This window comes from Sorex fumeus, unplaced genomic scaffold (genome assembly GCF_029834395.1).
Source record: "Sorex fumeus unplaced genomic scaffold, SorFum_2.1 ptg000036l, whole genome shotgun sequence".
Taxonomy (NCBI): domain Eukaryota; kingdom Metazoa; phylum Chordata; class Mammalia; order Eulipotyphla; family Soricidae; genus Sorex; species Sorex fumeus.
In genome coordinates this window covers 7,737,850-7,764,453 of record NW_026606093.1, presented here as the reverse complement: position 1 = coordinate 7,764,453, position 26,604 = coordinate 7,737,850, and the positions used below count along the sequence as shown (strand labels likewise).

Here is a 26,604-nt window from a genome sequence, read left to right as displayed (position 1 = left end):
GCATATCAAATATGCCACAGGGAGCTTGTCAGGCTCTGCCATGAGTGTCCTGCAGGCAGGATACTCTCAGTAGCTTGCCAGGTTCTCTGAGAGGGAGAACTAGACTATAGGAAGTCGCGTGGCTGCTTCTTGATGGGATTGCATGGCACCAGGGACAGTTTGTGGGTGTGACTGCCTAGCTACTGGAAAATGGGGAATCTGGGTGGAGGAGGCCCAGTCCCGATCCTAGCAGGCTTGGAGATCTCAGCCCCGGGTCCTGCACACCTAGATTCCTCTGCCTTTTCCTTCATGCATGAGGCTCGTCTGAGCATGTGGAAGAGTGGCCTTGAGCATAGCTGTGGCTAGGTTCTGGAGGTCTTCAAATAAATCTTTGATAAGATTAAAAAAATATATGAAGGGGAAAAGAAAAGCCACTTTAGCAAGTGGTGCTGGGAAAACTGTTCAGTTTCATGCAAAAATAAACTTGAGACCTCTTTACAAGTCCATGCACAAAAATGAAATAAAATGAATTAATGACCTTGATTTAGACCTGAAGATGTAAGTTACTTAGAGGTAAATGTTGGCAGAACTATCCATGATATTGAAGTTAAATTCATCTTCAAGGATGAAACATAACTGATAAAACAACTGGAAGCAAAGATAAACAAATGGGATTATATTAAACTAAGGAGCTTCTGCATTTGAAAGGAAATAATGACCAAAATACAAAGACAACCCACGGGATGGCAGATATTTTTTACCCAGCACTCATCTGATAAGGGCCTAATATCCAAGATATATAAGGCAATAATAGAATTATTACAAGAAAAAACCCAAATAGCCTTATCAAGAAATGGGGGAGAAGAGAGGAACAGGAACTTTCTCAAGAAAGTATGTCAAAGAAGACAGAAACAATGGTGGACTGTTTCTGGTGGATTTGCCCATGGTTATTAATTTTGCCACAAAGGGTAAAGGGGAAAGATAGTTAAGACAGAGGAGGGAACACTATGACAATTATAGTTGGAAATGATCACTCTGGATAAAATCTGAGTGCTGATAGGAGGTAAACTGGTATGCAGGATACCCTTGCAGCTTCTTAACTCAAGTTACATATGCGTGTCTTTTCTTTCTCCCTAATGAATACTTGCACAGCAATAAACTTTCTCTTAACATCACTTTTGCTTTATCTCACAAGTTCTTGTAGTTATGCTCCTCATTCTCCTTTATTTTCATGAATATTTTACTTTCTCTTTGACTTCTTCTGTTCTCTGGATGTTCAGTAACAAGTTATTTAACTTTCAGGTGTGTGAGTTTCTCCACTTCTGTTTGTGATTACCTTCTACTTTCAGTGCATCATGTTCTGAGCTGATAGTTGGTATGATTTTTTATGCTCTTGACTTGGAGGAAATCTATTTTATGTTCCAGCATGTGGTATACCTTAAGGAATATCCCATGTGCATTGGGGATGAATATATATTCAGCCTGATGTAGGCAGGCAGGCTAATAGGGAAGGCTCCCTCCGAACACAATGGCAGTAAATTCCTGGGAAGTAATAATACCTGATAGCCCTGCAGTTGCAAAAGCCAACTTTGCTGAAAACAGGAACTGAGGCTCCACCTGGCTCACCTCGTGCCAGTAACAGACACTGAGAAGTCTGGATAGAGGTGACAGACTTCAGCAGAGATGAGAACTGCAATCAAACTGAAAGAGATTCACTGGAAGCTTCAAAGCTGTCCCTTCGTGACAATATCTGATCAAACTCCCACCTCCAGCAGAAAACTCCAGACCAAGGCAACCCGAGAATGTGCATATAAAATTCGACCTTCAAGGTCATTCAAGGCTTCTCCATCTTTGGGGGAAGCCTGCGCTCTCTCTTGAGTGCGTTATTCTACCCTTTCCCACTCTCTGCCTCCTTTCCTTCAAAACCTTCAAATAAAATCTGTTTCACTTCATTGGTTGTCTACTCCTGGAATTCTTCTCTGGGAGGTTAGATAAGAACTCCAAGGCCCTGGGTAAGTCCTGGGATTGGCTTCTCCTTTCTTGCAAAGAGCAAATCCTCACTCCAAACTGAGTCCATGGTTCCCCGAGAAATCTGGTGGTGGGGATCAACTCCCCTGCCTAGAAGACCAAGCTGATATCAGGTGTGGCTTGACACATCCTGGTGGAGCTGGTGGGGGCTCGGGCCCATTAGAGCAGGGGATCATTGTGGACTTTATCAGTCCTAGTCTTTCCAGCGGGGCTAGGCTGGTAGAGGTAGAAGGCAAAAGTAATTGACTGTCTTTCTTCCCTGCCTCACATAAGTCACCAGTGGGGCCCACCGACATCAAACCTTTGAGGAGGAAGTGTCCTGTATACATCTACTAGCCCCATCTCTTTCATTTTTTCCTTCAAATAAAGTATTTCCTTCCTGAGCTTTAGTTGAGTTGATGTACCAAGAGGTGACAAAGCGGTGTTTAAACCTTTATTTATTATTATGTTGCTATCAATGTCTTTCTTCAAGTCTTAAGGAGTTGTTTTAAAGTATTTTGCTGGTCCCTCAATCACTTGTATCACTTATCATCCCATTATTCATTGATTTGCTCAAGCAGGCACCAGTAACACCTCTATTCGTTCCTGTTGTGTGCTATTGTAGCCCAATGACATCTTCTCACTCCAGGAACACGAAGAGCCTCAAACTGTTTGTTCAGGGTTTTGATGAAGAAGTCTGATCATCTCATAGGTGGGCGGCCATGTTTCCTTTTGACATCCCGTGGAATCCAGCTGATAATAACTCTAGTCCAGTGGTAGTCTCTAAGCCGCATTACTGGTCTAGTACATCTGATTTTTGACGCCTTGGCAAAAAAGACAGTGTCCTTGATTCTTGATCGTCGATGGAGGTTGGGACTCTGGATTATTTCTCTCACTTGAGTGAAATGTGATATTCCAAGCATAGCTCCTCTTTGGGATACCTGAATAGCGTTATCGTCCTGTTTTTGTAGGCCCCAGGTTTCTGAGGCATATGTTAGTGCAGAAAAATCGGTGGAAACTAAAAGATGTGCCCAGAGCCGGAGGTTCTTCATCCTCTTTACAACTTCTTCGATGCTCTTGAAGGTGCTCCATACAGCCATCTTCCTCCTGTACAGTTCTGGCACCAAGTTGTTCCTCATGTTGAGTTCTCGACCCAGGTACACATAGCTGCTGCATTCAGATATGTTCTTTCTGTTGAGAGCAAATGTAACGTCAGGGATTAGTTCATTTTTCATGAACATTGTCTTTGTGAGATTCAGCTGCAGTCCGACGTTTCCACACTCACGGTTGAAGTCAGCCAGCATTTGTGCCGCTTGGCTAATGTTTGGTGTTATTTGAACGATGTCATCAGTGAAGTGGAGGTGGTATAGTTGACAACTGTCTATCTTCCCTTCCATTCCTTCCCATTCCAGTTATCGCATGATGTACTCGAGGGTGGCACTGAAGAGTATCGGTGAAATGGTATCACCCTGCCGAACCCCTCTCTTGACATGGATGATTGCTTCCTTGTAGAATAGTGAGATCCTGGTGGAGAATCCATAATACAGTTCAAAGAGGATCTTGATGTACTGAGTTTGAACACCCTGTTTGGCTAGGGTTTTGAAGATTGCTTCAGTCTCAATAGAATCAAAGGCCTTCTTTAAATCAATGAACATTAGACAGAGCAGTAGCTTGAACTCCCAAGAAACCTCAGTGAGCTTGGATATCATGTGGATATGGTTGATAATGCTGAATCCTTTTCGGAACCTGGCTTGCTTGCATGGTTGTCCTTCATCAAGTGTTCTGCCAATCCTATTCAGGATGACTTGAGTGAACAACTTATAGACGACCGACAATAGGCAGATCAGGTGATAGTTGCCAAAGTCTCCCTTCTTGTATAGTAGAACAGTCCTGCTGGTTTTCCACTGGGACAGAATCTTGCACTCAGACAGGTAGTGTGTGAAGAGCTGAGCCAGTGTATTGACGAGTACTGGCGACAGATTCTTCAGGTGTTCGGGTCTGGCCTTGTCTGGACTGGGTGCTGTACACTTCTTTACCAACAAAATGGTGTGTCGAATTTTGGAAGGGAGAACGTTGGGAACTACATATCCATCCTGTGGAATTTGGTTTGTGGACAGGTGGACATGGTTATCGAAGAGATATGAGTAGAAGTCATGGATAATCTTCTCCATTGCCCTTCTGGAAGATGTGGTAAATTCATTAGGACGTCAGAGGGCAGTCATCTTGGTCTTGTAGTTGTTGAAGGACAGGGGAGCATTTGAATACTTTTCCTGGCTTCTGCCACATCAGCCAACACTGCTGCTCTTCTCTCTTTGAGGTCTTTATCGCTTCTCTGCACAGTTTCGCGAGCTTGGCCATTAGCTTGTGGTTGCGTGAGGCTTGCGGGAAACCATGTTGTTGAATGAGCTCGAGAGTTTCTGATGACAGGTGTCTTTTTTTGTGGTTTTCACACCCTCAGCATTCCTCATGCAGTCATGGAGGTGCTGAGACAGTCAATCATATTCCTTGTCGATGTTGTCAATGATGGCATCTTCCTACGATGCCGCAACAGTGCCAAAGAGCTCCCAGTTGGTGGCCATTCTGGGAGTTATCTTCTTAAACTTTGCAATCCTTTCTCCCCACTCCATGATGTAGAATTTTTCACGAAGGAGACAGTGGTTCGATCCCATTTGGAATTTTGGGACAACAGTGACATCAGTCAGGCAAAACCAATGATTGAATATTATGTGGTCAATTTCTTTGTGGAATTTTCCACCAGGAGACTCCAATGTCCAACGTTTATATTTCACCTTCTGGAGTTGTGAGTTACCTGCCGTGAATGGTCTTGGTTGACATGATGAACTCAGACAGTCTCTTACCCTGTTCGTTCCATTCTAGGCCTTGGATCCTGATGTGGAGTTCTTCGGGTGACTTTCTCGGTCCTATATTGGCATTAAAACAACAATGATCTTGTAGAAGGTGTGGTATTCTTTATAGAACTTCTCCAGCTCTTTGTAGAGCTTCTCAATTTCTTCTTCATCGTAGTTGGATGTTGGTGCGTAGATGATGAAGATAGAAACTGATGGCGGTGAGCCACATCTATTCAAGCGTAATCATCTGATTCAGGTTGTTAGGCATTTGAATGAATCAATGCTCATGGCCAAGTTAATGTTGACAGGGACACCGATAACTCTATTGTCAAGGACAAGACAGTGTTGAAATCTCCATTTGCTATTCTGTTGCTATCAACGTCTTTCTTCAAGTCTTAAGGAGTTGTTTTTAAGTATTTTACCAGTCACTCAATAGGCGCTCATATGTTCAGAAGTGTGAGTTCTTCCTGTTGTATATATGTATTTCTTGATCCTTAAGAAATGACCTTTTCTATCTCATATAACTTTTTCAGCCTGAGCTTTATGACCCTCAGCCTTTTTTGAGTGGGCTGTTTGCTTGAAGAATTGTCCTCCAACTTTGACCTTAATCTGTTTGCTCTGGCTGTTCAAATGTGTCTCTTGCAGTCAGTAGAGTGTTGGGTTCAATTTTGTAATCCATCCTACCTTGACTCTTAATTGGTGCATTTGGTCCACTTTAAGAGATATAGTTGTCATGGAATTCTGTGTCATCTTTCTGCAGGAGTTTAGAGTGTTTGTGGTTCTTGTCTTGCATTAAAGTAGCCTGTTTAATTCTTTTTGTAATATTGGTTTTGAGTCTATGAAATTCATCAGTGATTGTTTATTTGTGAAGTTGTGCATTGTTCCTTCAAATCTGAATGAGAGTCTGGCTGGGTCAAGTACTTTTGGTGAAGAGTTCATTTAATTTTTGTTGCAACATTGTGCACCTGTGGATAACATTGGCTTGTTCATTCTCCCTTGTCACAGGGAGCTTAGATTTACTGAGTAATACCCATCACTTGTAATGGGTAGTGCTCCAGATGCACTCCCATTTCCTTGGTATTCATCTTTAACTTCTCTGTGCTCTGCTTCCCCTATCTGTTAATCACCTATGTCCCCAAATCAGACCCAGTGACTTGTAAGGTCAGATCCATCTAAGGACTCTGGATTTTGTATTTGTAAGTGAAATATTGCTTTTCTCTTTCTTTTATGTCCTTTGCATAGTTTACTTTAGAGAAACGTCCTTTTTTTGTATAGACACAGGAAGACAATGCTGTGCTTTTATAACTTGGGAGTTATTTATTCCTGAGCATGTGTCATGTTTACTTGACTTAAGCCTCAGTTGCCCTTGGTTCCTAGCATCCCAAAGGCAGGGGCCCAACAAAGGCACCGGTGGACCCAGGGCAAATGGTAAGCTACCCTGACATTGAAATGGGACAAGCCAAATGCCATAAATTTATAATGAGTTAAGTGCACGGTCATGGACTAACTCTGTCACGACCCAAAGAGAAGTGACTGGACAAAGATCCTGCTAAGGTTAGGAAGGACTAATCGGGCATGAGGATGGCAGTCTGGAATCTATAGCGAGATGTCCCCAAGAGAGCTACCCTATAAGCTTAATATATCTCTTACTGTGTCCAGAAAAAATGACTAGAAAGATTAAGAAGTGAATTTAAATTATTTAAATAGATATAGATTAAGGAAAGGAGAAATATTCCTTTAGATGAAATTCCACCCTTAAGCGGATCTCCTAGCAGAATAAGATCTTTATCTTAGAAGAAGCTTCCTGGAAGGAAGGGCTTTACATATGTTGGTTGTGCTATCTGACTGATGTCTAGTTGCTACTCCCAACCTTGGAGATTGGGCTATTGACTAAGGTAGCAAGACTGGGCACAGGGAGACTAGGATGAGGAAAAGTAGGTGATGGGAATGAGAGGGCAATGTGAGACTGGAATGGGGTGTTCAGTGAAATTGGAATAGGCGTGTGGGGAGAAAGGAATAAATGACAGGACAGAGATTGAAAAAAAGGGCGACTGATCACCATCTAACTTGGCTTCCCTGTTCTCTCCCTCATGCGTCTATTTGCGGTGGCAAGACACAATGGGGAAACGCCTCATGGCCACCAAATACACGTGGTGAGTGCCATCCCCCCAACCTCCAATTTTGTGAGCATACAATAATATTCTATCTTTTTGTTGTAGATAATTTGGGAAATAATTATTTTACTGAGACTGTTTGAAATGTGAAAACCAATACAACTTTAGAAATTACTACTATTGGGGCCAGAGTGGTGGGACAGAGGTAAGGATTTGCCTTGCAGGCAGCCTTTTTATTTTTAAAATTTAAATAAATCTATGGAACATAGTAAGTTCTATAAACATTTGTCTGACTGAAAGGAAGTTAAGGAGAGGATGATTTTGTTCAAGTAAAGCCAAAGTAAAGATTTAAGCAGTTTCTATTCAAAGTAGAACAAAATATTTGTGAATTAATAATTTTTGAAGTCAAAAGATTTTCAGTAAGAATTTCTCCTACATTCCTCTTTTATTTTTATTTAGTTATTTATTTTCAGTTTTTTTTTGTTTGGGGGGGGTCACATACAGCAGTGCTCAGGGGTTACTTCTGGTGGTGCAAGGGGGACCATATGGGATGCTGGGAATTGAACCAGGGTTAGCCACATGCAAGGCCAGTGCCCTACACACTTTCATACATTCTTTTTAACTCTAAAAATTTTATTTTCTATATATCTTTGATCCACTAAAAACATTTTTATTTTCGTAGATTTATAACAGAGACTCTAAATTTTAGTATTCTCTTCTTCAGTTATCTCTTCTTGATTATGATCTTGATGTAGGCAGGCAGGCAGATGGGGAAGGCCCCCTTTCACGGCAATGATAGTAAATTTCCTGGGAAGTAATAGCCCTTAAGTTTTGAAAACCAACCTTGTAGAAAACAGTAACTAAGTCCTGATAAGACCCTCACCTGTCCACCTGGTGTCAGCAACAGACCCAGAGAAGGCTGGGCCCCGTGTCCTGCCCTCTCTCCGCGCCCCCCCCACCCCCACCCCAGAAACTCTAGCAGAAACAAAAGGCTGGGGAAGGAATTTCAAAGAAGACCATGATGACTCCCAACCCTACCCACCTTGGCGACCTCCTTAGCAACCAGACTTTTACCTAAGTAGAAACCCCATGTGGGTTTCCCCAGGTTGGAGAAACTATAAAAGCCACCTTGAACAAACGAAGGGTACACATTTGCTGCCTGAACCCATGTGCTGCTTGAGCCCACCTGGCTGAGCACATGTATTGCATGCATCTTCCCTCTTGAGATGTGTACTTCCATGTGTACTTCTATGCTTTCATGTCTAAGGCTGGGATATGTGTAGGGGATCTCTCTGCCCTTGGAGGAGCCTGGGTTCTCTCTTGAGCGTGTCACTCTCTCTCTCTCTCTCTCTCTCTCTCTCTCTCTCTCTCTCTCTCCCATTTTCTCCCCCTCCTTCCCTTCAAAACATCCAAATAAAATCTGTTTTACATCACTGCTCCTCTACTCCTGAGTTTCTTTTCTGCTAGGTAAGACAGAAACCTAGTAATCCTGGGTCCAGGTCGCAGAGGAGTATCAGGAGAAAGGACCATCATTCTCCTCCCCACTTCACATAATCCACCTGTGGGGCCCATCGACATCAACATATCCTAGGTCTTAAAGGTTATGAAACTAGAAATTAGACTTCACAGCTTTAAAGGAATAAAATATCCAAAACCAATTTTTTCTAAAAGTTTAGTTTTCTATCTTTTTCAGTGAAGTGGTTACTCAATAGCATTTTTTTAAACAATTTTCTTTTTTTTAATAATAGACTGCATGTGTTTTTATAGGCAACCAATTAGCAGATTAATGAACCATTTAACTCTATTTACTTAAAACCAATATTCAAGAAAGAAGAACCTGAAATGTGTCCTCTTATACTGACCAACATAACTAAGTACAAATGAAATCAATGGTAAACCCCACCAGCATGCTGCATTATATGTCAATAAAATAAGCCCACCCCCACCCCAGCGGCCCTGGCAAACATAGATAAATGATTGTGCTCTTTCGCATTTGGTGGTGCTCACTCTGGCTGATGCCTTCTCGTCACTTCTCACTGGCCGGTAAACCTGTCACTGAAACAGGCGTCATTCAGTTATGGTTAGTGAGTTTGCAGCTGTAAAACACAATCAGTGTGCAAAGTAAATCTTGTATTAAAAAGAAAGAAATAGGACCATATTTATTTCTGTGAGCTTTGGATAGGATACAGCACTCTCAACTCTGTGTTTCTTCAGACTGGGAGACCAAGCAAAAGATTGATGAGACCTTATTCTCATCCCGTTGCAGAAATCTCAGAAAGATGGTGGCGAGGAGTCTATTTATTTAAGATGAGTATTTGTAATTTAAATATATAAGTAGATTTTTTAAAAATAAGATATTTAGATTGAAAAATATTTTTTTTGCATAAAGCAGTTCAGAATTTTTTTTTTACTGTGATCCATAAACACCAGAATTTTTTGTTGTTGTTGCTTAACCAAAAGATCAACCACCATTATAAGACAGGACATAAAGATTAATAATATGTTAATAGTTTGTATGACAATCTACTGATAGTTCTTATTTTTAGTTTTCTTTATTAACAACAGAAAAGATAAAACTTCAATCTCTACAACACATAAAACTAAGAAGAGAGCATAAAAAGAAATTTCCAAGCCCTCAATTCATTGACAAACCTGAAAATCAAAGCCAGATGAAAAGCATCCACCCAGTCTCTCCCCAAAGTATGGTGGCTCATGGGGTGGGTAGGAGGATACAGTTTTTCTAGTTAAGGAACATCTAGAAGCCTACATGTACTAATTTGCATATCGCTCTGACCCCAGTAATGATTCACTTTATTCTGTTTGCTAACTATTTAAAGCAGATTCGTCTGAACTCCATGGGTTCCACTTAACTCTAATCAGGCTTCAACGTTACAGAGTTCTTAGGTGGCAGTAAAGTAGCTTTTAAATCAAAATTGCCTTTGCTCTGTGTGCTTTTTCTTTTCTTTTCTTTTTTTTTTTTGCTGGGAAATTGCAAAATTAAGTGGCCACACACAGAGTGATGAATTCATTCACAGAGAATGGTTAAAAGTCACAATTATTCCCAGTTCTAGAGAACATTGTAATTGCCTCAGGGCCACAAAGAAAGGCCTACACAGTAGAATAGAGTGTCTTGAGTGTACACCCAGAGCAAGTTTCCCCATTTACAGACCCATAAGTGGTCTCTTCTATGCGCTCATGTGCACAAACATGATCAACCAAATTAAAGGTTACTGTTTATCTGATCCTTAGGGAGCGGCACAAGAGGCAATAGGCACTTGCCAAGAATCAGAGGGGATAGCCCTAAGGCAAAGAAAAGTACATTCAAAAGTTCTGATACAGATCAGCTCCTAACACAAAGTCCCACTCCTGGCTGGTTTTGTCAACTTGTGCTTTTTGCTTGTTTGTTTGTTTTGGGGACATATCTAGCTATGCTCAGATGTTACCCCAGATTCTGTGCTTAGGAAAGCTGCTGCTTTTCAGGTGGGGGATAGCTCCTGGGTTCGCCACATGCAAGACAAGCACCCTCTTTGCTATCTCTCAGGCCCCATCTGTGCCATATTGTTACTATAAAGGCTCAATTCCACTGTCAATTCCACTAGAGAGTTAATAAAACAAGAGCAGGTTGACAAAGAGCTTTATAGTCAATCAGCTTGCATGTTGGAAGATGTCCCGCTCGTGTCCTCAAAGCAACCTTCTTCTTGTTCACAAGAAAGGGTTTTTACAGGGAAAGATCCTGGAAGAAAAGGGAACTGCAGACCAGGGATTTCCCAAGGATCAAGGAAATCCCCTCCTGGGCTGTTTCCCTGAAGCACATTCCATTTTATCCACAATGGAAGATCTTTCCTCACTTCCATCACAGGCCTTTGATGCTATATGCCCCAGTCTCATCTCAGTGGTTCAGATATCTCAATTAGTTTCTGTCTTTTTCTACCTCATCGTTGACTCACAGCTATCAATGCTCTGTGCGCTCAGAGCTCCACTTTTTTAAGAATACGGTGCATAAGCTATATATTGACAAGTTACTGGTGATTTATTTTGGTTATGCATTCATTTATGTGATTCTGGACTTACTTTCAAATGATATCTAATTTTTTAAAAATTTAACCTCACTTTTAACTATCATGCTTACCTGCTAATATTATTGTATTTGTAGATATTGAGGCACACTTGGTAGAGCGTTTGCCTTGCATGTGGCTGACCCAGGTTTGATTCCTCTATCCCTCTTGGAGAGCCCGGCAAGCTACCGAGAGTATCCTGCCTGCACGGCGGAGCCTGGCATGCTCCCTTAGCGTAATTGATATGCCAAAAACAGTAACAAGTCTTACAATGGAGACGTTACTGGTGCCCTCTCGAGCAAATCGATGAGCAATGGGAGGACAGTGCTACAGTACATCTTGAGGGCTGGAGCAATAGCACAGCGGGTAGGTTATTTGCCTTGAACGCGGCCAATCTGGGTTCGATTCCTCTGTCCCTCTTGGATAGTCTGGCAAGCTACTGAGAGTATCCCGCCTGCACAGTAAAGCCTAGAAAGCTCCCATTAGCGTTTTCGATATGCCAAAAACAGTAACAACAAGTCTCACAATGGAGACGTCACTGGTGCCCGCTTGAGCAAATTGATGAACAATGGGAGGACGATGCTACAGTGTAGGGCAGTAGTTGAACATAAATGTTAGATATTCAGATTGTGAAGAATATTTTTTTACTTCAAAATTATTTTATTTTTATTACCCCTTCCTTCCCTTTGTTGTTGTTAGGATCAGGCATCATACTTACTTTGTTGTGGAGCTCACACATATTTGGTCACGGTGCTCCAGAGACAGAATATAGTTTTCCAGGATCTGGAACTCACATATGGAGGGGGTGGCAGAAACAGAAGTTGTCATTTCATATTTACAGGGCGTACAGTCTATCATTAAACTATAGTCAAGTCTCATTTTCTGAAAAATACAGGCCATACCTAACATTGCTTGTGGGTGGGAGGCATTGGGTGTCAGAGATTGAACCTAAAACTTTGCACATGCGAAGTATATGCTCTACGACTGGAGTCACATCTCCAGCCCTTCTCAAAATTCTTTTTTCTTTTTAATTAAGTAAAAAAACTTAGTAACTCTGCTTTATAATTTACAATCTTGTCTTTAGTAGAATTACATGCATCCAATATTCCAACATCACACTCTCACCAGTTTGTCCATTACCCTCTGGCATTGTCTCCAAATCTCCTCCTCAGACCTACCCCTACCTTAACACTTCGCCCGCACCTCCCCCGCCCACATCTCAACACATGTCATTCCATGTTTCTTTATATCCAAAATGAGAAAGATCATTCTGAATCTGTCTTTCTCTTTCTGGCTGAATTTCCTCAGCATATCTTCTACATTGCAGCAAATTACATGATAATTGTCTTCTGGTTTTCACTGTCACAGTCACGGTCCTCCCGTTGTTCATCGATTTGCTCGAGCGGGCCCAGTAACGTCTCCATCATTAGACTTGTTGTTACTGTGTTTAGCATATCGAATACGTCACGGGTATCTTGCCAGGCTCTGCTGTGCGAGCAAGATACTCTCGGTAGCTTGCCGGGCTCTCTGAGAGGGGCGGAGGAATCAAACTTGGGTCGGCCATGTTGGCTGCTTGTAAGGCAAACACCCTACCACTTTGCTATTGCTACGGCCATACCACCCTGAACGTGCCCGATCTTGTCTTCTGGTTTTAGCTGAGAAAATTTAATTGTGTATACGTACCTCTTTCTTTATCTAGTCATTTGTTCTGGGACACTTGGGCTGTTTTCAAATTTTAGCTATTGTGACCAGAGCTACAATGAGCAGAGGAGTGCAGATGTCTTTTCTGAATAGAGTTTTGGGGCTTTCTCAGATTTTGGTAGATGCCCAGAAGTAGAATTGCTGGGTGAAATATGGAAGCTCAGTCTTTTTTTTTAAATAAGTGTCAATATTAATATCCAGAAAGGTTGAGCAAGTTGACATATCCACTGACAATGGATAAAGGTTGCATTTTCCCATAGCCATACAAGAACTGGTTATTTTGATGTGTGTCAGTCTAACTGTGTGAGATGGTATCTTACTGATGTTTTTATTTAAATTTTTCTGATGAACAGTGATACAAACTGTTTTTCATATATCTATTGGCTATTTGTGTATATTCTTTATGGCATTTCTATTAATCTCTTCTCCCCACTTTTGGAGGGTTTGATTTTGTTGTTGTTGTTGCTGTTAAGTTTAAATAGTGTTTAATATATCTTGGATATGAACTCTTTGTCAGAAGAATGGAGGGAAAATCTTTTCTCCCAGTCTATGGATTGTCTTTTTATTATGATCATTGTTTCTTTTGCAGTGAAAAGAGCTTCTAAACTTTATATAGTCCCATTTGCATACATTTGCTTTCATTTTCTTGGCCAGTGCAATTGAATGAATCATTGAAGATACCTATAGATTCCATGTCATGAAGGGTTTTGTCTGTTTTCTCAATATAATTGATTTTAAGTTTAATTTTCATATCATTTATGTGATATTTTGCATATCATAATTTCTTTAAAATTTCTTTAAAATTTTGCATGAATATTTTTGTGGGGACTAAATAGAATCTGTATATTGCTTTGGTTAGGATTATAATTTTGATAATACTAATCCTTACAAGCCACTCTCTTCCTCCTGTGCAGCTTAGGTGCCAGGTCATTTGTCATGTTGACTTCTCAACCTAGGTACACATAACTGTTGCATTCAGAGATGGTCGTTCCGTTGAGAGCGAATGGAGCGTCAGGAACGAGGCTGTTTCTCATAAACATTGTCTTTGTAAGATTCAGCTGTAGTCTGACCTTTCCACACTCACAGTCGAAGTTGGCCAGCATTTGTGCCACTTGGCTAATGTTTGGTGTTATTAAAACAATGTCATTAGCAAAGCAGAGGTGGTGTAGTTGCCGACCATCTATCTTCACTCCCATTCCTTCCCATTCCAGTCGTCGCATGATGTTCTCGAGGGTGGCACTGAAGAGTTTCGGTGAAATGGTATCACCCTGCTGAACCCCTCTCTTGACATCAATGATTACTTCTTTGTAGAATGGTGAGATCCTGGTAATGAATCCGTAATAGAGCTCACAGAGGATCGGATCCTGATGTATTGAGTTTGAATGCCCTGATTGGCTAGGGCTTCAATGACCGCTTCAGTCTCATCAGAATCAAAGGCCTTCTTTAAATCAATGAACGTTAGACAGAATGGCATCTTGAACTCCCGAGAAACCTCAATGAGCTTGGTTATCGTGTGGATATGGTTGATGGTGCTGAATCCTTTGCGGAATCCAGCTTGCTTGCATGGTTGTCCTTCATCTAATGTTCTGCAAATCCTATTTAGGATGACTCGAGTGAACAACTGGTAGATGACAGACAATAAGCGGATCGGGTGATAGTTACTAATGTCGTGGATGTCTCCCATCTTGTCCAGTAGTACAGTCCTGCTGGTTTTCCACTGGGACAGAACCTTGCATTCAGACAGGTAGCGTGTGAAGAGCCAAGCCAGCGTATTGATGAGTACTGATGGCAGGTTCTTCAGGTGTTCAGGTCTGACCTTGTCTGGGCTGGGTGCTGTTTGTTTCATTACTGACGAAATGGCATATCAGATTTCGGAAGGGAGAACATTGGGAATGACATACCATCCTGTGGAATTTGGTATGTCGTCAAGTGGACATGGCTATCAAAGAGATTTGAGTAGAAGTCATGGATAATCTTCTCCATTGCCCTTCTGGAAGATGTGATAGACCCATCAGGACGTCGGAGAGCAGTCGTCTTGGTCTTGTAGTTGGCGAAGGACAGGCGGGCATTACGAATACTTTTCCCGGCTTCTGCCGCATCTACTAGCACTTCTGCTCTTCTCTCTTTGAGGTCTTCCTTGATCGCCTTCAAGAGCATCGAAGAAATAGCTAAGAGGACGAAGAACCTCCGGCTCTGGGCACATCTCTTTGATTCCACTGTTCTTCCTGCATTAACATATGCTTCAAAGACCTGGCCCCTATGCAGGCAGGATGAGAATGCTATTCGGGTCTCCCAAAGAGGAATTGAAAGAGCTAGGCTTGGAGTATCACATTTCACTCAAATGAGAGAAAGAATCCAGAGTTTCGACTTCCGTTGTCAATCAAGAATCAGGGACGCTGTCTCGTTTGCCAAGGCGTCAAAAATCAGATGGGCTGGACACGTAATGAGATTTGGAGACGACCGCTGGACTAGAGCCATTACCGACTGGATTCCATGGGATGCCAAAAGACCGCGTGGCCGCCCACCTACCTGATGGTCAGACTTCTTCATCAAGATCATGAACGATCGGTTTGAGGCTCGTGTTCCTAGAACGAACAGACACTATTGGGCTACACTAGCACATGACAGGGACAAATGGAGATGTTACTGGCGCCCACTCGAGCAAATCCACGATTAATGAGAAGTTAAGTGATCAAATCCTTACAATCCATGAACAGATGTGTTTCCATTTCCTTGTGTCTTATTTTATTTTTGTTTGTCCTTATATAAATAACTCTTTCACCTCTTTCGTTAAACTAATTCCAAAGTATCTGATTTTTTGAGGTGCAATTATGAAATCTTTTTAAAAAATTTTTTGGTCTTCATTTTGAGGTGTTCATTTCATTGAGGTTTTTATTTGTGTTGTTTTTACTATCTCCCCATTTTCTTCTGGTTCATAGAGTCTCACTTGATAAATCTGCTATGAATCTTAAAGAAGATCCTTTTTATGTAAATCCCTTCTTGATTTTTCTGTTTTCCTGCATTTAGTCTCTTTACTTTTCTCATTCTGATTTTGATGTGTCTGGAATATCTTTGCATCTCTTTAGGCTGGGACCCAATGGGTTTCCTGAATAAAAGTAAAAGGTAAAAAGGTAAAGGCCCTCCCGTTGATCGTCGATTTGCTCGAGCGGGCCCAGTAACGTCTCCATTGGAGACTTTGTTGTTACTGTGTCTGGCATATGGAATACTCTCGGTAGCTTGCCGGGCTCTCCGAGAGGGGCGGAGGAATCGAACTCGGGTCGGCCATGTTGGCCGCTTGTAAGGCGAACGCCCTACCCGCTGTGCTATCGCTCCAGCCCAAAAGTATACAGACACTTCTCAACTTTGGAAAATTCTCCTTTATGATTATTTTGACTAGTATTTACTCATCCAATTGACCTTATTATTTCTTAGGGAGTCAGATGATTCTTATATTATTCATTTTAAACCTGTCCCATAGTTGTTTTTTTTCTTTTTTGGCTCACACCCTGAGATGCACAGGGGTTACTCCTGGCTCTGCACTCAGGAATTACTCCTGGGGGTGCTCGGGGGACCATAGGGGATACTGGGAGTCGAACTTGGGTCGGCCGCATGCAAGGCAAATGCCTTACCCGCTGTGCTATTGCTCTAGCCTCATGTCCCACAGTTTTCTGATTTGCTGGTCATTTATTTTCAGACTTTTTCATCTTCTCTTTTTTCCCAGGGTTTTCTGTATCTCATCGTAGAGTTCACTGGTTTTATCCTCAACTGTCGTTAACTTGCTGCAGAGGCCTTCCATTGAGTTTTTGTATTTCATCTTTCAAGCCAGTTCTTTCTCTTTTAACTAGTTTCCTAACTTCCAATCTCACATATTTTTTTTGTCCTATGCCATAGTTTCTTTGAGCTCATTAAACACCATCATCATAATGTCATTAGAGTAATCATCTGAAATGTTCTGGAGCTGGTTAGTACCTATCGGACCTTCACTAACTGGTCGTGGTGAGCTTTTCATTCATTGAGCCTGCTGCAGTCTGGGAGTGAATCTTTGTAGTTCACAGCTTTCCCTCCTGGGAGCTCGATGAGGGACTCAGATGAGTGTTGCGCTTCTTCTTCCACACTGACCTAGCTCAACACTTTTTCACTCTGTCAGATAATTGTTTAAAGTTCTAGTTTTGGGTTATATGGCGATTTTCAATGTCATTAGTCCTACCTCTCCAATGGCTATAACTTAGTGTTCTCTGATTTCTTGCTACCATCACTGCCTTGTCAGTTTCTTCTGTAGGATAGATGGAATGAATTAGGAGTAAGTTATTATTAGCATGATGTGCCTGGGGCAGTCAGAGCCATACCAGAGTTAGTGGGCTCACTGAAGAAGACACATGCACATGTGAGGCCTGCGAGTTGTGAGGTAGGGAGAGGTCTCCTCAATGTGGCCACCTGGTTCTGGATAGACAAAAGTGTTAAGAAGTTGAGCGAGGGATTCCTTCTAACTTGTCTATGCAGTTCTGGATAGACAGAAACATTCAGAAGTGGGGTTAAGCTTGTCCAGGTTTGAAGCAGATGCAATGTGGCACAAGAAAGGGAACAAGCAATTATGGGGCCTGAGACTTCTGTTGGCTCAACAGAAACCTTTAGAGGTTGCCATCTTGCTTGTCCAGGCAGGAAACTTGGGTGATGTTACACAGCATGGGGATACATAAAGCAGCTGGGAGCTGGGATTGTGGTTGCAATGCAGGAACAGTTGTGTTGAAGGCTCAAAATTCTCTTATATGATCTAGACATATTTTCAGCTATGAGCATCAAAAATCTGGAAGACAATTACTGAAACAAGATGTGTGCTATTTTTCCAGCAGATAAAATAATGGTATAAGTGGATGAGTGTTCTAGAATTTTGCAAATGTGTGAAAACATTTGTTTTCTATTGACAAAGTACAGAAAATTTTTTTTGACAAAAGTCTCCATACTCCCATGTCTTACAGGCTGCAATTCTGTGTTGGATCTAAAGTGTTGGTGGAGGGCCCCATGGGGCAGGGTTAGAGGTCCACAGGAAGATTTGAAGGCAAGGAAAAGGATTACTGGGAAGGAAGGCCCTTTGGATTATGATAAGCATCTCAACTAAAAGACTCATACTGGGATTTTCATCTTTTAGGAAAAACCAAAGCACATTATTGAAAGTTCTTAAACAAATTTATAAATAAAATTTGCAAATATGGATTACAAAACCAAATAAATTAAATAATTAACAACTGAAATTTTTTTAAAGGATCTTCTTCCAAAATCTCTATAAAAATTTATAATCAACTTCAAATTCTCATATTTTATTTCTGCTTCCTAAGCATTTTGGACATATTTCTCACTCTCTCTGCTCATTGCTTCCAACACTATTATCCATTATATTTAAAATATTGGCAATAATCTTTTCTTTTTTTCTTTTTGGGTCACCCCTGGTGATGCACAGGGGTTACTCCTGGCTTTGCACTCAGGAATAACTCCTGAGGGTGCTTGGGGGACCATTTGGGATACTGGGAATCGAACTTGGGTTGTCTGTGTGCAAGGCAAAATCCATACCTGCTATATTATTGCTCCAGCTCCTATTGGCAATAATCTTATGCCAAAAGAATCTTGCATTTTGAAATCACAAAGGAGCTAGTCAAAAGAAAAGGGGACACGTATAGACAGATTTCATGGAGTTGACAATATTCAGTAGCCATATGTATATAAATATTTATATAAACACACATATATATACATGTAAATGTATATGTATATGCTTAAGGAACTGGGTAGGGATACTTAGTGTGGGCATATGTATGATGCAGATATACCAGGTATCACAAAGTCAGAAAGAGTTCAGAAATGGCTGTGATCAAGTTGTAAAGTGATGGAGGTTAATTAAAAAGCACTAAAAAAAAAAAAAGAAAGAAAAGAAAAATCACCTAGACTAGAAAAACTGGAAATAGACTGCTCAGGCCAGAGGCAGATACCAAATTGGGGACTGCACCAGTTTGGATGAGTGAGCTTCTCACCCTGAGTGAACACCTCCCTCTTCCCTAGCTGCCTTGGCCTGCGGGGGTAGTTCGGGGTGGAGATGAGAGATGGGCATCCACGTCCACTCTCTGAACATCACAGAGCACAGGCTTCTTGCTGACTGCCTTTCCTTTCAGATTTTCTTGAAATACACTGCTTATTTTTTAATAAAATGAGTTTCTTTGCAGAGTGGTTGGGATACAGGGTTTGAAAATTCATCAGTTTTTTTCCCCCATTCACTTTAAAAATGGAAGGAAATGATTGTTTTTATTAATTTTACTGAAACATCGTGAGATAGTTATACGCTATCATGTTTGGGTTACAATCACACAATGATCAAACACCCATCCCTCCACCAGAGCACATTCCCCACCACCAATATCCCCGGTATATGCCCCCTCCTCCCCCTGCCTCCATGGAAGACAATATTCCCCATACTCTCTCTCTACTTTTGGGCATTATGGTTTGCAATACAGACACTGAGAGGTTATCATGTTTGGTCCTTTATCTACTTTCTGCACACATCTCCCATCCCGACTGATTCCTCCAGCCATCTTTTTCTTGGTGACCCCTTCTCTATTCCAGCTGCCTTCTCCCCTTTACTTATGAGGCAGGCTTCCAGCTATGGAGCAATCTGTCTGTCCCGGGTATCTACTGTCCTTAATTGTCAACCTCATGTTATGTTGTTTTATACACCACAAATGAGTGCAGTCCTTCTATGTCTGTCCCTCTCTAAGAAAAGGATTTTTGATAATGTAGGATTGAGAATGTTGAAGTACTATTATTGATAGCTGGGAATTCCCAATTTCTGGTAACTCAAATATGAGAATTTAGTTATTCTGCCTACGATCACGATCACGACCATCCTGTTGTTCATCGATTGCCTCGAGCAGGCCTCAGTAACGTCTCCTTCATCCTAGCCCTGGGATTTTTTTAAAAAGTGCCATATTCAAGGCTCTTTCAGGGTTAGGAGAATGAGACCCATCATTGTTACTGGTATTTGGCTTATTTGGAACGCCACGGGGAGTTTGCCAGACGCTGCCGTGTGGGCAGGTTACATTCGGTAGTCTGCCAGTTTGTCCAAAGTAGGAATGAGATAATAAGATGCCTACATGTTTCCTTTTTTAGAGCTTGATGCCTGCAGGCACCAATTTTCAGCTATTGATGTCCTTTTCCCTTTGGGGATTTAGAGTGTGAGACTAGTGTGAAGCAGTTCCTTTCTCAGGGCATATTGATTGATGTCCATATGACTGTGACAAAATCAGGGGAAAATATTTGGCAAAATATTCCTGACTAGGCTCAACTAACTAAAAAGTTTTTTATTTTAATGAATCATTGTGAGATATAGTTACAGACTTACAAATTTTCATGATTACGTTTCAAACAATGTTCGAGTACCCATCCCTCCACCACCAATGTTCCCAGTGTCCCTCCCGCCACCCCCACCCCTTCCCACCTCCTGCCTCTGTGGCAGACACATTCCCTCTTACTCTCTCCCTCCTTTTGTGTGCTATGGTTTGTGATATAGGCACTAAACAACCATCATGTTTGGTCCATAGTCTACTTTCAGCATGCTTCTACCATGCCAAGTGATCCCTCCAACCGTCATTTACTTAGTAGTCTCCTCTCCATCCCACCTGCCTTTTCCCCCAGCACATGAGATCAGCTTCCTAGACATGGAGCCACCCTCCTGGCCTTTATCTCTACTATCCTTAGGTATTATTCTCCAATTATATTACTTTATATTCCACAAATGGGTGCAGTCATTCTATATCTGTCCCGTTCTTTCTGACTTATTTTGCTTAGCATGAGACTCTCTATGTTGATCCACTTATATGCAAATTTCATGATTTCATCTTTTTCTAACAGCTGCATAGTATTCCATTACGTAGATGTGCCAATGTTTCTTTAACCAATTATCTGTTCTTGAGCACTCAGGTATTTTACAGATTCTGGCTATTGTAAATAGTGCTGCAATAAATATAAAAGAGCAGATATCATTTCTACTGTGCATCTCTGGGATATATTCCCAGATGTGGTATTGCTGGGTCAAAAGGGAGCTCAATTTCTAGTTTTTTGACAAATGTCCATATTATTTTCCAAAAAGGCTGGGCCAGCTGGTATTGCCACCAGCAGTGAAGGAGAGTTCCTTTATCCCCACATCCACACCAACACAGGTCGCTTTTGTTTTTTGGATGTGTACCAGTCTCTGTGGTATGAGATGATATCTCATTGTTGTTTTGATCTGCATCTCTCTGATGATTAGTGACGAACAACATTTTTTTTTCATGTGCTCTTTGGCCATTCGGATTTCTTCTTCAGGAAAGTTTCTGTTCATTTCATCACCCCATTTTCTGACGGAATGGATGTTTTCTTCTTGTAGAGTTCAACCAGTGCCTTGTATATCCTTGATATTACCGCTTATTGGAGGGGTATTGGGTGAGTATCCTTTTCCATTCTGTAGACTATCTTTGTAATTTGATCACTCTTTCTCTTGAGGCACAAAAGTTTTTTAGTTTAAGATAGCCCCATTTGTTTATCTCTGTATCCACTTGCTTGGTCAATGGCATTTCGTCCTTAAAGATACCTTTTGGTTCAATGTTGTAGAGGATTTTGCCAACCTTTTTTTTTCAATTTACCTTATGGATTCCTGTATGATGTTGAGGTCTTTAATCCACTGTGATCTGACTTTTGTGCATGGTGTTAAGTAGATGTCGAGCCCATATTTTTGAATGTAGCTGTATAGTTTTGTCAGCACCATTTGTTGAAGAGACTTTCCTTGCTCCACTTCACATTTCTTGCTCCATTATCAAAGATTAGATGATCATATACTTGAGGGTGTATGTAAGGATATTAAAAAAACTCCTTACTTTTATGAAACTCTCAGTTGAATACTAAAATTTATCTTGTCAAGCTAAAATAAATTACTATCTTTTTGAGTATAAGCTATATTTATTTATTAAAAGCTTCTAAATTAAATACAAGCAAATACAAGCAGCTCTAGATATTTCTCAAGTAATGACTGGAAAGCAGTTTGGGTATTTACCACTGTAATTGGGCTGGAGCGATAGCACAGCGGTAGGGTGTTCGCCTTGCACGTGGCCAACCTGGCTGACCCATGTTCGATTCCTCCGCCCCTCTCGGAGAGCCCGGCAAGCTACCGAGAGTATCTTGCCCGCATGGCAAAGCCTGGCAAGCTCCCCGTGACGTATTCGATATGCCAAACACAGTAACAAGTCTCACAATGTTACTGGGCCCGCTCAAGCAAATCGATGAACAACGGGAAGAACGTGACTGTGACTGTGACCACTGCAATTGTATAACATTTGTTGAACACAAGATTTATTCATTTATTTGTTTAATTGTGCTATGGATTTTGGACCACACCCATAGTTCTCAGAACTCATTCTTAAAATTGTGCTTAGGAATATCTCCTAGAGTGTTCATGGGACCAAATGTGGTACTGGGGAATTGGACCAGGTCTTTCCAGTGAAAAGCAAATGCCTTAATTACTCTAGGTGAAGATTTAAACCTTTACATAATCCCTAGAAGATCTACAATACTAAAAACAATATTTAAAAGAGGGCATAGATATACATTACAATTATTAAATACAAAAATTCATAAAATAAAGTGCAATTTTAGATTATGGCAGTAATTCAGAAAGTAATGTGTATTTTTATATTATTGCAGGAATTCTAATAAGCCTATATTCAAATGAGATACAGGGGAGGTTGTAAATTTTTTTCTTCATTATGTCTCCTGCTCTATTCTTCTTATTCTTAGAATAACATATGGTAAGAAAAGAGACCAATAAACATTTCTTGATTAAGTGAATGAAATACAAACTTGTATCCAAAGTGATTATTTAAGAAGGAAAGCACTTATTTTTATAATGCTGTCACTGCTTAAACTATTTTTTTAAATAAATGTATAAGTCTAGTTACATTCCCTAAGACCCATATTTTAAGTTTTAATAAATATATTCTAAAGGAGCGAGCTTACTTATTCCATGAACCCAAACAACTTTCCCAGTTCATTTCAAAGGGTAAAATCTTTAAGTTTAGAATTTCAGAGGTTTTTAAGGGAGTTCTTCAGGAGACATGCCAAAATATTTGCATTAATAAAAGCTTCATTGGAAAAAGTGCCTAATTTCCTAAGACCAAGATTGAAGCAGATAAGGCTTACCTGATTTATTTGTGTATGCTTGATTAAAAAAATTAATTCCATTACTTATACTTGCATTCTAAAATTCCTGGAAAGAGAATAAGTGCTTTTAATTCAGTAAAGATGAATAAAAAGTGCTTGTTCTTTCCATCACTCTTCCAAAGGATTTCGATTGAAAAAAGGAGTTATTCCTTCCTTATTGATTCAAATTCTTTAATAATTTCATACACTTTTATTAAATCCCAGAAATACAAGAATGTTGTGGTTCCATTTTTAAAAAGTTGTTTTTAAACACAAAGTCATATGCAACTATTTCAAAATCACAGAGTAGAATTACACAGAAAAAAGCAGTTTATTTGAAATAAAGAAAACATATGCGAAATATACCATGCAATAAGACATTAAAATAAGAACAAAGGGATTTCCCACACCATTAGTTGTTTTGAGCTATGCCTCTTTTATAAAAATGTAGTTAAAGCAAAATATAAAAGTTTAACAACTACCATAAAGTGAAGAACATGTGAACATTATCTATATCAAGAAAGTGAACATTGTTTATACCTTAGAAGTTCCCATGGGTGCTTATTTTTTATTTTTTTATTTTTGAAGTTACATAATTTTTGTTTGGAGGTTTTGAAGGGAAGAGGGGAGAGGAAGTGGGAGAGAGTGGAGAGTAACGCGCTCAAGAGAGAACCCGCGCTTCTCCAAGGGAAGAGAGACCCTTCACACATCCCAGCATTAGACATGAAAGTATGAAAGTGAACATCTCAAGAGTGGAAATGTGGGTGACACATGTGCTCAGGCACCACATGTGCTGGGCTACATGGGCCTCATGGGTGCTTATGACTTATCCTTCTTTCCCTCCACACTAAAGAAATTAATAACTTACAAAACATTTTTTCCTCCCATGAACAGTAATTTGGGTTATAGAAGATTTACCCATTCCACCAGTCCTTCAGAGGCTAGACAAATAAACAAATTGACATCGACAAATGAGTAGGAGGAAACAAAATTTAATGACACATTGGAGCTGGAGCAATGGTACAGCAGACAGGGTACTTGCCTTGCATGCAGTCAACCTGTGTTCAATCCTTGGCATCCAATTGGGTCCCCCTGAACCTGCCAGGAGTGATCCCTGAGTATAGAGCCAGGAGTCAACTCTGAGCACCACTGGGTGTTGTCCAAAAACCAAAAAAAAAAAAAAAAGACACATACATGGAGATTCTATATGTCTCATATTGTAATGTAAAATGATGGGAGTAGACCAATGATATAGGTAAAGGTAAAGGTAAAGGCCCTCCTGTTGTTCGTCGATTTGCTCGAGCGGGCCCAGTAACGTCTCCATTGGAGACTTTGTTGTTACTGTGTCTGGCATATTGAATACATCACGGGTAGCTTGCCAGGCTCTGCCGTGCGGGTGAGATACTCTAGGTAGCTTGCCGGGCTCTCCGAGAGGGGCGGAGAAATCGAACTCGGGTCGGCCATGTTGGCTGCATGCAAGGCAAACGCTCTACCGCTGTGCGATAGCACAGCAGACCAATGATATAAGCTTGTGTTAAAAAACTGAGTGTCAAGGAGATGGTTTCATATAATTGGGTGTGTACATGTAAGGTATTCTAAAAGAGGTGGGCAGACATTGCTTCTCATTCAAAAAAGGCAACAGACAAGAGCTTCCTCTCCAGCTTGAGGGCCTTCATTGCTCTCGAATAATATACTTTCTTTAAGCAATGGTATTAGACTTTCTGAAGTCTAAAAGACTTCTGTTTGTTGTTGTTGGCTTTTTTTTTGTTTTGTCTTGGGGTCACAACTATCTATACTCAAGCATTATTTCTGGCTCAGCACTCAGAGATTACTCTAGAATGGGGGGACAGAATGTGTTTCTGGAGATTGGACCAAGTCAGCCAAGCGCAAGGTAATGCCCCACAAGTTGTTCTATTGCTTGACTCTCCAGAGAACCTGTATTGATAAATCTTAGTTCCCCATACTAGATGACACTTAGAAGAACTATGATAGGCATGTGTTATTCTTTGAAGAAAATATATTATTTAATTTTGTCATTTTTGAAATATTCTAAAGGGAAGTTCTGTTGTTTACAAGTTTGTGAAGGAAAGTGTAGCTTTGCCAGAGGCCAACCCAAGTTCAATCTCCTACATCCTATATGGTTCCCAGAGCATGTCCAGGAGTAATTTCTGAGCACAGAGCCAGGAGTAAACCTGGAGCATATCTGGATGTGGTCCTAAAACAGAACAAAATAATGAAAGTTTGGAGGTAAATAATTTTCCATGTCTTGAAAACTGTTCGGGTCATTTGAAGAACTGAGTTAATTCACTTGTTTAAAGCCAATCCTTCAGTTGGTTTTTCATTAATTCTTTATCTTGCACCTAACTATAAAAGACATTTCTTCCAAAACAAACAAAAACTCACAAAGATTAATAATTGAAGCAGATCACGAAACCAGTCAGGTATTCTGAGGAAATGAAAAAGAAAATGGAAGGGAAGGAAATGGAAATGGAAAAGTCAGTGGAAAAGATTTCTAGAAACTGGGCTAAAAACATTTTGAAATGACAGGTTCTCCTAGGTTGTCATGTCACATTCGAGGCTCTTTCAGGGTCAGGAGAATGAGACCCATCATTGTTACTGGTTTTTGGCATATTGAATACGCCACGGGGAGTTTGCTAGACTATGCTGTGTTGATAGGACACTTTTGGTAGCTTGCCAGGTTCTCCAGAGTAAGACCTAGGGTTTTATAGTCTCTGGGTCTTGGTTTATTACTAAAATATTAGAAATCCAAATTTGCGTGGCTGCTATTGTGGCCACACGACATCATATGCTCTTCATAATCAGCAATAGAAAACAAATTATTAATGATGTCTTTTTGGCAGGTCTGAATGTTGGGGAAAATTCCAAATAATAATGTTGGGTCTTTTGTCGTAATATTGAACGTGATCAACATAGAGAGAGGGAGAGAGAGTAAAGTGAAATCTCCCACACAGGTGGGGGGTGGATAGGAGGGGGGTATACTGGGGTTCTTGGTGTGGAAAATGTGCACTGGTGAAGGAATGGGTGTTTTATCATTGTATGACCAACCAAGACTTGAACTGAGAGGCTTTGTGACTGTTCTCACGGTGATTCAATAAATAATAAAAAAATGTGCCCACCAAGGAGACAGACTGCAGGGTAGGAGAAAAACTGGGAACACTGGTGAAGGAAAATGAATACCAGTGGTTGGACAGGTGGTAAGCATTGTGTAAAACTCAAGCTTTGCGAATCGTAGTGCTGTAATAAAGACATTTATAAAAGTAGGTTATTCCATAAAAATCACACCCACCACCAAAGTGCCAATACACCCTCCCACAGTCTCTTTTAGTATTTCCTCTACCCTTTATGCATAAACAATATTGCCCAGCACCCCTCAGTTCTATAGCCCAAATCTAAAGATTCATTTCATATTGATTTGTCTTTGTATTTTTTAAAATTTGTTTTATAGTCTGTATAAGAGTTAAGTCGGGCGCTTGAGAAATGTACATCAGATAGGGTGTATGCTGTGCATGTGACTGACCCGGGTTCGATTCCCAGCACCCTTGCTCCCTGTACCCTGCCAGGAATGATCCCTGAGAGCCAGGTGTGTATCCCACCCCCAAAAAGGCTGAAATCAGCCAGTAGTTGTTTTACTCTTTATAAATTATTTTGCTTACCCACTACAACTCC

General features: G+C 40.7%; 1 pseudogene; it reads left to right on the top strand.

Moving 5' to 3' along the window:
* The first annotated feature begins 832 nt into the window (after nucleotides 1-832).
* The window catches only part of LOC130027126 (cysteine-rich PDZ-binding protein-like), a 60,249-nt pseudogene continuing 34,477 nt past the window's right edge, over nucleotides 833-26,604 (top strand).